The sequence below is a fragment of the Dermacentor albipictus genome, chromosome 1 (assembly GCF_038994185.2).
Source record: "Dermacentor albipictus isolate Rhodes 1998 colony chromosome 1, USDA_Dalb.pri_finalv2, whole genome shotgun sequence".
In the NCBI taxonomy this organism is placed as follows: domain Eukaryota; kingdom Metazoa; phylum Arthropoda; class Arachnida; order Ixodida; family Ixodidae; genus Dermacentor; species Dermacentor albipictus.
In genome coordinates this window covers 493,226,186-493,237,138 of record NC_091821.1, presented here as the reverse complement: position 1 = coordinate 493,237,138, position 10,953 = coordinate 493,226,186, and the positions used below count along the sequence as shown (strand labels likewise).

Here is a 10,953-nt window from a genome sequence, read left to right as displayed (position 1 = left end):
GGAAAGTTGATAATTATTAATAGTAATTATGTATTTAGGCGGAACGTAAGAAAATAGTCCGAGTCTCTTCAAGCGTCGGCAAGGACGATTACCCGGCTCTGTTCAGCTACGTGCCATATGCATAAATGTTGCCATATATGTGCCATATGCATAAATGTTGAAATGTTGGTCCATGATAGTTAGGACACCCTATATAAATAGACACATACACACACCCCGCACATACATACATACATACGTACATACATACATACATACATACATACATAGATACAAACATACATACATACATACATACATACATACATACATACATACATACATACATACATACATACATACATACATACATACATACATACATACATACATACATACATACATACATACATACATACATACATACATACATACATACATACATACATACATACATACATACATACATACATACATACATACTACACACAAACACACGCACGCACACGCACAAATACGCACACACATAGACATACACACACATGCATATACACATACACACACACACACAGACCCGCACACATACACACTAGAGTTGTACACGTTACAGAAAAAAATCAATGAGTACAATTACAATTACGTTAAAAATGTAATTCATTACACTGACCAATTACTGTATTGCGGAAGTAATTGATTACCAACGTTACTTTCTTCCATAATTGCATTATAAGGTTGCGAATATACAGCAAGGAGGACAAACCGGCTTGGCTGTTTCAGAGCATCGAATGCAGCTTTCACAGGTTCCGAACGGAAAAAAATGGCTTTTCGAAGTTTCATCGGTGCTTTTTCCTCGTTTGAGTGTTAAGATGGCTGCCGCGACACTGAAACCTTAATCAATGTGTGCGTAAGAGGAAAGCGCTGTGTTGTAACCTACGGATTCAAAAGTCTGTGGTTACTAAAATGCCGCGATATTAGGGTCTGGGTCCTCCATGAAGCACAGCGCTTCATAGTTGTTTGGGTTAGAGGAAGGATCCATAGGTAAATGCTGAACACAAATGTTCGAAGGCGCGATCGCTATGGAGGCATTGGAGCGCCGTTTCATTTGTCAGCCAACATCCGGTAGAACACCTTCCGGCGGCCTTCCCTGGTTAGCTATTTAGACTTAGACGACTGAGTGCAGCAGACTCCAACAAATATTCACACTCCTTGAAAGGGTGGCAAAACTTGTAACGTAATTTACTATAAAGTTGCATACTATGCAACCCTAAGAACCAGGCACGTACCCAGGGGGGGGGGGCTGAAATCAAGTGGCATACACCCCCCCCCCTCAACACCCATGCCACCACTCCTCACACATTCCTAAAGCGCCGCCAGATCAATGTTGAGACTTGGCAGCTGTTCATCGGTCAGCATTATGCAGCCTTTTTCACTCCTTTTAGATGGCGGTAGTTATCGGCATCTCTTGGAATGTGAAGGACAGTTTTCTCATAGATTCCGCACCCGCGCGATTAACTCGAGATGCGTTCAATTGTCAGCATCTATTCAACCGTCACGCGCATAGCTGCTCCTTTTCTTAGTTCAACCTTCTTTGAATTGGCTGATCCTGGAACCAGGAGAGGGATACGGCTGTTACTCAGCTGCTCTTTACTTTCATGGAACGAGTTGCGGCCGGAGAAAACGCCAATTGCGTTGAACTTTTCCGTTTGCTTCATTATTTCCTTGAGTTACGGCTCGGCGCGACGCTGGCAGATACCTGGAACCATATACACGTGATATGGGTTAGATAAGGTGTGAAATAAAATAATGTGAAAGAGCATCCATCATAAAACCCTGCAATAACCATTATACCCATAAGCAAGATGACTGTCACCCGTTACCTCGTCTGTTTCTCCCTAATTGTATAGCACTTATCGTGCAAAATTGGCAACTCGAAACAAAAATCGCAAGGAGTTGAGAAATTAGGCGATCTACTAAGGGAGAGAGCCAAGGAAACAACCAAACTGCAAGCAAAAGGGAATAATAAAAAAGTTAACCTTTGTTTATGAGAATATTATGGATCAACATCTTTTTATTTAAAAAGGAAGTAGAAAAAACGCCCCCGGAAGTGGAGAACAATTCCTTGTTTTGAATGACGCTTCTACAGTTATCGGTTGAACCGCCTCACGTAGCCACTTCTCTGCTGTGCTTATGTGGGTGTTTTTCTAACCTTTCGCGGTGAGCGCAGTATACGTCTAGAATCACAGAGTCCTGCGCTTTACGCGGTTGTACGGGACTGGCGGCCGCACAGAGTTACGCAATTCACGGAACTGTCAAAACTGAAAAACAAGGCGAAAATAACTGATATTCGAAACTATAACATGAGAAAGACTGATGAAGCCGTAAAAAATGAACGCAGGCTGAAATCAGTAAAACAGAAACCTGACATAGGACAAACCATGATGTATGCACTAAAAGATAAGAAGGATAATATCATCAGCAATCTCGAAGATATAATAAAAGCAGCGGAAAAATTCTAAGCTGTCCTGTATACAGTACCCAGAGGAGTCAGATACCTCACTTAGAAACAGTAATGAACAGGATACAGAAACTCTCCTATAACTAGCCATGAGGTCAGAAGAGCCCTGAAAGACATGAAACGATAAAGAACAGGAGGACAATGTGGAATAACAGTCCATTTAATCAAAGATGGAGGAGACATGCTTGGAAAACTGGCGGCTCTTTATACGAAGTGTCTATCGACTGCAAGGGTCCCAGAAAACTGGAAGAATGCAAATAATATACTAATCCACAAAAAAGGAGACGTTCAAGAATTGAAAAATTACAGGACCATTAGCTTGCTCCCAGTATTATATAAAATATTTACCAAAATAATATCCAATAGACTAAGGGCAACACTGGATTTTGTCAACCAAGGGAACAGGCTGGCATCAGGAAGAGATACTTTACAACGGATCACATCCATGTCATCAATACGGTTATCGCGAAATCTGCAGAGTACAATAAGCCTCTCTATGTGGCTCATATAGATTACGAAAATCCATTTGATTCAGCAGAGATACCAGCAGCCATAAAGGCACTACGTAATCAACGAGTACAGGACGCTTATGTAAAATGCTTGGAAAGTATTGCTACATGCGTGTTGTACTTGTTTGTTTGAACGATACGCGTGGGTGCCATCGCTCCAGAAAAGAGGAGGAAGAACGAACTGGGCTCGCGCTGTGAATCTAACCGGTCAGCGCTGCAACCGTTGTAAATATAATCTGTAAATAGTTTCTCGTCTTACTGACTCATCCTTCCCGTAAGAATATCTACAGAGGTTCTACAGCTACCTTAATTCTACACAAGAAAAGCAGGGAGATACCTATAGAGAAAGGGGTCAGACAGGGAGACAATTTCTCCAAAGCTATTCACTGCGTGCTTAGAAGAATTTAAGCTATTAAACTGGGAAGGCTTAGGAGTAAAGATCGACGGCAAATATCTCATAAACCTTCGGTTTGCCGATGACGTTGTTCTATTCAACAACAATGCAGACGAGTTACAACAAATGATTGGAGACCTTAGCAGAGAGAGTGTAAGAGTGGGGTTGAATATTAATATGCAGAAGATGAAGATAATGATAAATAGCCGGGCAAAGGAACAAGAGATCAGGATCGCCAGTCGACCACTAGAGACTGTGAAGGAGTACGTTTACTTAGGTGAATTAATCACAGGGAACCCTGACCGTGAGAAGGAAATTCACAGAAGAATAAAAATAGGTTAGATCGCATACGGCAGACATTGCCAGTTCCTGACTGGAAGCTTACCATTATTATTGAAAAGTAAGGTGTGCAATCAGTGCATTTTGCCAGTGCTGACATATGGGGCAGAGACTTGAGAGCAAGTTAAGGACAGCGCAAAGAGCGATCGAACGAAGATTGCTAGGCACAACGTTAAGAGAGAGAAAGATAGCGGTTTGGATCAGAGAGCGAACAGGTATAGACGATGTTCTAATTGACATCAAGAGGAAAAAATGTAGCTGGGCCGGTCATGTAATGCGCCGGTTAGATAACCATTGGACCATTAGGCTTACAGAATGGGCACCAAGAGAAGGAAAACGCAATCGAGGACGACAAAACACTAGGTGCAGTGATGAAATTAGGAAATTCGCGGGCGCTAGTTGGAATCGGTTGGCGCAGGACAGGGGTAATTGGAGATCGCAGAAAGAGGCCTTCGTCCTGCAGTGCCCATAAAACATGATGATGATGATGATGGAGGTGATGCCCCCCCCCCCTCCCCCGAAAAAAATCCTGGGTACGTGCCTGTAAAGCCCCTGAAACTTCGTAAAGTAGTGCCACTCTCCTCCTCCGCCTTCACTCCTCGTTTCTCCTCTATTTCACGTTCCCTCCTCGACCATGGCGCCGCCTACGATGCTCGAGCGCTGCAGACGACCTTTCGCAGAGTGAATGCACGCATAGCAAGGCGGTGCTCTTTAGGCGTTCACGTTGGCTTTCCAGCTCCGTGTAACTTCGTGCACAGCATATAATTTCTAGTCGGATGCTTATACAAATTCGGTAACGGCAGCTTTTGTTTCATTTTTTGATAACTATTTCTGAAAAAAGTACCTAAAGGAGTGTTAACGCTGTGCGTTGACGACTGCGAATGTATCGCGTGCCCTACAATTAGGTACGCAGCATTTGTCAAGGGCGTGTCGCAAGATCTTGTTGCGAATGGTCGTAAATAACACGTTTACCATCGAATGACAACCTCTTGGCTTCCAGCAAGCCCTCAGCCTAAAGAATCCGCGCCGCCCTTACCATGTGAATTCGCGGCGCGTATCAGCTATGACGTACAAAGGCTGACGGAGATCACTGCTCTGGAGGTTCGAAAGGGTATTACAAGCTACAGTGCCGCCAACGTGCGTGCTTGCCAATCTAAGGGCGCGCAAAGCCTCAGAGGTGGGCGCTGGTGCTATTATGTTTCTCGTGTCTCAACGCCGACAGAAATACCGCGTGCCGATCATCGAGTCGGGACTGTGCGTACACAAGAAAATAAAATGAGTTTTTAGCATTCGTGCGTGAAGCGGGAGCGCGATAACAATGCTTGGCTAAATCTCAAACAAGACCACTGTGGCCTCCAGTAATTTTTTCAGGTTAATGACTTATCACGAATAACACTTCATCGTGCGTTGGTTCGTCCGTTTACTAAGTGACGTACGTGTCGCGAAACAAGTCGCACTGAGGTGCATGCATTGAGGACGGTTGCACTCCCTTCGAAGTAACATTTGCGAGACATCACTTTATTAGTGAAGTCATGATCGCGCGAAAAATACCCCCGCCATGACGCGGCCGAAATTGCGGCAAGTGAAATGTTTTATCCATAGGTTAAAATGATATGAAACGGCATTCGAGTTGCAAGTTAACAGTTTATTTTCAGCATAGATGCATTACAGATTTGCCTTTGCAGTCACAAGTCCGTGTGCAGCATTTATTCTCATTGCGCAAATAAACGCACCAGCCTAAGAGTCCTACAGCAAGCGCGTCTCAATTAGGCATAGCGACTGTAGAAACTAATAGTGGCATAGACGAGCAAGCGAACGACTATATGAGCGCGCGAACTAAACGAGCGAGCAAACGACTAAACGAGCGTGCGAAAGAACGAGCAAACGACTAAGCACGAACGACGACTAAACCAGCCAAGGAACGGGCGGGCGACCGCCCGTTTTCTTTGCGAGTGCTCCACCGCCGCATCTTCAGCTTCGCACACTTTAAAGCTCACGCGAATTAGCACACACGTCTCAATTACCTATGATGCGGTCGCTCGACGACGAACGCACCGCGTAACACGGTTTCGGGAGAGCACGCACGCTTTTCATCGGTGCCTCTGTATCGCAAATCCACCGGGCGACCGCCAACGAGGAACACGAACAAATGTGGCAAACAAAGCTAGTCTATCTAAAGAAGGCTAGTAAGTAACCACAAAAGGCAGAGAGTTGCGCTCCTGAGGCGCTTTCATGATCGAGACTGAAATTTTATCAAAAGGACTGCGCTGAATCTTAAAAATTTCGTAATCAAGTCATCGCACGCAACCTCGTGTGCCCGCGAACTCAAGCCGGTTGGCATTCAAAACGATTAAGCGCATCCAATATGACTAACACGACCACGTAGTGCGCATGTAAGCAAAGCAGACGTTGCGTAAAAATCATGTTAAAGCGAGCGTACAAATGACAACATGCACAGTGAACTGTGCAATATCTACTACGTTATTGCCCGCAGCACAATACGCAAGCCTGGCACATACAATACTCTGAGAGACCCACAACTTACATCACATACTCGCGCGGAGGAAGTTGGTCGGAAGTTCTCCCTCCCGATTCGGTGAAGCCATGTCTTTTTTCTAAACCCGTTGCGCTTACCGGACGGTATCGCGAACATATTCTTGCCTTTGCTAAAACTATATTGGCATCCGAAAGCGCAGCAGGTAATGGTAACAGAAAATTACGTGAAGCGACGTCGCACTTGCCACAAAACATCCTTCAAGGCGTTCGCAAGATCAAAACAACACAGAATAGGAACGGAAGGAATGCCGCCAACAAGCGCCGCTTCTCGAGCAAAGATGGCACTGAAGCGCGACAGTAAACAAATGAAGCCGGCGCAAGGGGCCACGTGATGCCATTAGGCCAATAGCGACGTGGCGTCGGCTTCGGCCAAAGCGCTGGAGGAGGAGGCGGCATTCTTCAAAGCGTGGCACTACTTTACGAAGTTTAAGAGGCTTTACTTGCCTGCTAAAAACACTCTGCAATCACAGAAATGGATGAATATGAGTCACGTATTGATCAAACAGATAAAAACCCGAGCGCGTAACGGCCAGTGACTTCTCCCTGTATCAGACTAGCCATGCACAGACGGCGGTAACCAAATTGCGCAGCAGCTCTAACCACCTATGAAGGCTGCCCAAAGACGCTTCAAGGAGAGAGAAAAAAATGTATTAAGAGGAAAGCTCAGATGTCCGACTTCCAAATGAGGTGGGAAAATCTGCAAGCCTGTCATGTTCTGGCGAACGAGACGTAGCTGCAGGATACTGACTGTAGGAGGAAGGTAACTCATGTGCAAGTTTTTATCCCTTTCGATACTGTAGTTCCCGTCAAATTTAGGTGCTTTCGGAACTTGTTTCGTGGAAAGTGTTACTGGTTACATATAATTGGTTACGGAAAAAGATAATCGAGTTACACATATCCAGCCTTTCTGGATACGTACCAACTAGCCCTCCGAGTGGCAGAGCCGCGAAGCTAGCGCGTTTTCAGTGGAACGAGCGGGTTTTTCGCGAATAATTATAAGTACGAGTCGATTATTGAAAAATACAAGTAACAGACATGTTCTAGAAGATAATCCACACCAGACAAGTGCAGTGATTATGCTGTTGATACTTAGAATTTTATTCGCAGAGTGGTTAAAGAATAAGCGATGGAAGCCTATAGATACGACAAAAATTTGTACTAGATTTTCGACGCAAGAACGGTCCCTGTGATATAACTACGGTTGCCATCGTGATAGGTGCTAGAGCGTATGCAGTACAGAGACTCGGATTTCAATTGCCGCCTATCTCCACTCTCTACACACCGCGTAACACTGTTCACAAAAGCGATTTTTGAAACACAGTCGTGAAATGCACGTGGTATCTTTAGAAGCCCTCGCGTTTCACTGAGAAAGTGTTGGAAGCCCTGACCGAGACACCGACAAAAAAAAAAATCGGGGCCGAGTTGTTTAATTGCTCGCACTTATCGTGTCGCGTCATGCTGGCAAAGGTTAGAAGCCGTGCTGTGTGATATTTCTAACGCCACGTGGGGCTTAGTTCGACAATCTCCCACCAGAAGGCCGAAAGACAAAAATGAACATTGCTTTTGTTTTTCAGGCGCGCCCTTGAAATATTATACTTAAGACGTAAACAATTTAATGTATTTAGAAATGATGATCACCCACAGGAATTCCCAAGTGGAGTATCGGGGCCGCAATGTTGTAGTGGTTCCTATTCCGGTGACGTCGCGTTTCGCGTGAAAGCGGCGGCGCTTCAACCGCGTTATCAACGAAACCAGCCGGCCGTGAACTGTGGAGGACAAGAGGGGTGCGAAAATGAGCAGAATGCTCATGCTTATATTGCGCTCAGTTTTACACAGACGATATTAAGGAAGGACAGGACGTGGACGGGCGTAGCGCAATCCGCTACGTCCGTCCACGTCCTGTCCTTACTTAATATCGTCTGTGTAAAACTGCGCGCAATATAACCATGAGCGTTCACCAACTAGCCCCCTTCATTGCTTTGCTAAATGTTATTTCGAGCAGAAGGCATTGGTATAAACATTGTGGGGCCGCGAGTGTGCTTCTGCGTGGAGATGACGAGGGGCACTGATATTGCTATGCCAACGCACGCGTGCCGTATCGCGATGCGCGCTAACACCGTCATATATTTGTCAGTAGCGCGGACACCAAGCAGTGGTGGGGCGGTTATATGCATGCGAGTTTTAATGCACGAATTTCTCCGAGCCATAGCAAAAAACTAGAGTAGGCAGGTTTCAGTCTCGCCTGGTCTGGGGCCTCTTCAATAAAAGAGAAAGTTTTTTACAGAGGTGGTATAAGAATTATCGTCTTTTCGCGTATATCCGCATGCTATACCGATGGAGTCATATACGCGGACATATGCAGAGCCAATAATTCTAAATGTTATGCTTTGCGCAGCACGGATTTCCCCTGTGAATGGAATCAGCACAATTTTCTCTCTAGTTTTCAACGTAACACATACTATTAAATTCGTAGGAATTATAATACGGGGACGGGTTGACTAAATGCTGCCGGTCAGCGCCTACACAATTCTCAAGCCATTATTGTTTCTGATATTACGAGCACTATCGGTGGCGTTCGCTCAAAGCAAAAGCTTAGTGGGAACCCTGATATTGCCGGGGAACGTTCCTACTCGAGTGCCGTGAGAATTTTCATGGCTGGTGCCTTCTCCAAGACAAGTGAATCGAAGATGATTAGCCCAGAAGTACAATCTTATATTTGCACGCATAATCTCATTGTTTCAGTCTTTTTTCTTTGCATTTTCATTGTAGGTTTGCGCTTCCGTGTGTTCATTCAGAGCTTTTAGCTTAGTCGACGCAGTTGTTCATGAAACAGGCTTATTTTATTTAGGCACGCGTTTCTTTGTTGTTATTGATGACATGCCACCACATAACAGAACTCTAAACAGTCAAAATAACACCGTCAAGTGTTGAAGGAACCCCGCCTCCAGCGTTCCCAGCACGTTACCGAATTCTTTCGAAAACACGCTGAGCAATGACGCTTTCTCCTTGTCTTCGGCCATCCAGCTTATAACAGGAGAAATGGGTGCGTTCCCCTTGAAACAAATATGTTTTATTACTTCTAGAATTGTTTTCTACCTCCGTTGTCCTATTTTGTCCCTCTAGTGTATGAGGGTGTATAGTGTTATTGAAACACTACTTGTATGCAGAACTAGTGACGTCTCTTTGAAGGCGTGGTTGCATGCAACCGTCAGCGTCTGAGTTTAGGTTTCGCACGGATATGGAGATTCGTCACGCAGAAACGGTGCAGGTAATCCCAATTTTCCTAATGGACACGCTGATGTAGCATGTATACAAACCGGACATTTCAATTTATTGCGATCCACATCTTAAGTGAATTAGCTAAAAAGTTAATCACGTGACTTTAGTTTATTAGCCCCAGAATTACCACGCTGTATCCTGCCTCTGATGTCCGCAACCACCTACACTGCGGTCCCGAAGAAAGTGTTAGATATGGAGCTGTTTCCTGCGATTACTTCGAGTTCCCCAAACCACATCGGATTGCAGCACAGCTAATTGAGGAATGCAGAAGCAGGAAAGCGCATTCCAGAGGAGACACGTGCAAACAAGTTTGCGGCCCCCAGGTCGTGTGCCGCCGGGATTAGAAGGGGCCCTGGGACAATGGAGCTCAATCGTCCCCCTTCGCCTTTGAAGAAGGCATTTGCCACCGCTGCGGAGCCGAGTCACTGGAAGCAGGTGGGCCCTTGTACAATGGAGCATGAGCGCCCCCCTCCTTCTCCATTTTAGAAGAAGTGGGTTGCACCACTGCGAGGCAAGACCGCAGAGAGCCGCCGGGTGTGACAACGCGATACGGGCGCAAACCATTGGCTGAAACTGGCGTCATCGGAGCGGACTCTCCTATTGGTCGAACATGACGTGACTTCCAGTGCTCGAAGGGTTTATAAGAAGCCTTCCAGAGAGACCTGAGCATTCTGGGACATTCCCTGATTCCCTGATTAACCTCTCTCGAACTTCTTGCCGCGGGCCGCAGCGTCCGAGTTGCTGCCGGCCCGTAATGACTGTACAACTGTTACTTGTCGCTCACCTCTCTGTACATAATGTAAAATAAATCCTCCTAAGTTTGGTTTTCATCCGCGAAGTCCGTCCCTCAACCCCTACAAAAGGAAACCATAATCGACGGAGAAGGGGATAACTGGGGTGAAAGGCGTTCAGTTATTTCTAGCAGGAAAACTTTTGTGTCAAATCAATTACGGCCGAAGCTGATTTCATGTATCGTCTGTTAAATTTCTTATCAGTGCCAAGCGATGAAGACTAAAAGCATACCACAATGGTGTCACTAAATTTGGTAGCACCACACTTATATATATGGAAAAGAAAGCAAACGTTTCGCGTAAGCTGCCTAGAAAAGATTTTTCGTGAATATATAAGAAAACGTCAATCAGGCTTGCTGTATCAAAGGAGCGGTATCGCAGCACTGCGGGTGCTTGTTCTATACTGTAAAGCTTCGTACAAGCGCCTCAAAGCGTAATGCACACGATTTTTACGTGCCCTGGGAGAACACAGAGTAGCAGAAAGTAAAAACTTTTCTAAAATAGCGGCCATGTGTTAGGACATATGGACAACTTTCTAAACGGTGTCGTTTAATTGCAGTGTTTGAAATGAATTACTTATTCTTCCTGTGG

At 45.3% G+C, this 10,953-nt stretch overlaps 1 protein-coding gene across 4 annotated transcripts in view; it reads right to left on the bottom strand.

Moving 5' to 3' along the window:
- The window catches only part of LOC135913065 (uncharacterized), a 107,291-nt gene that overhangs the window by 83,406 nt on the left and 12,932 nt on the right, over positions 1–10,953 (bottom strand). The gene's annotated exons all lie outside the window — the stretch shown is intronic.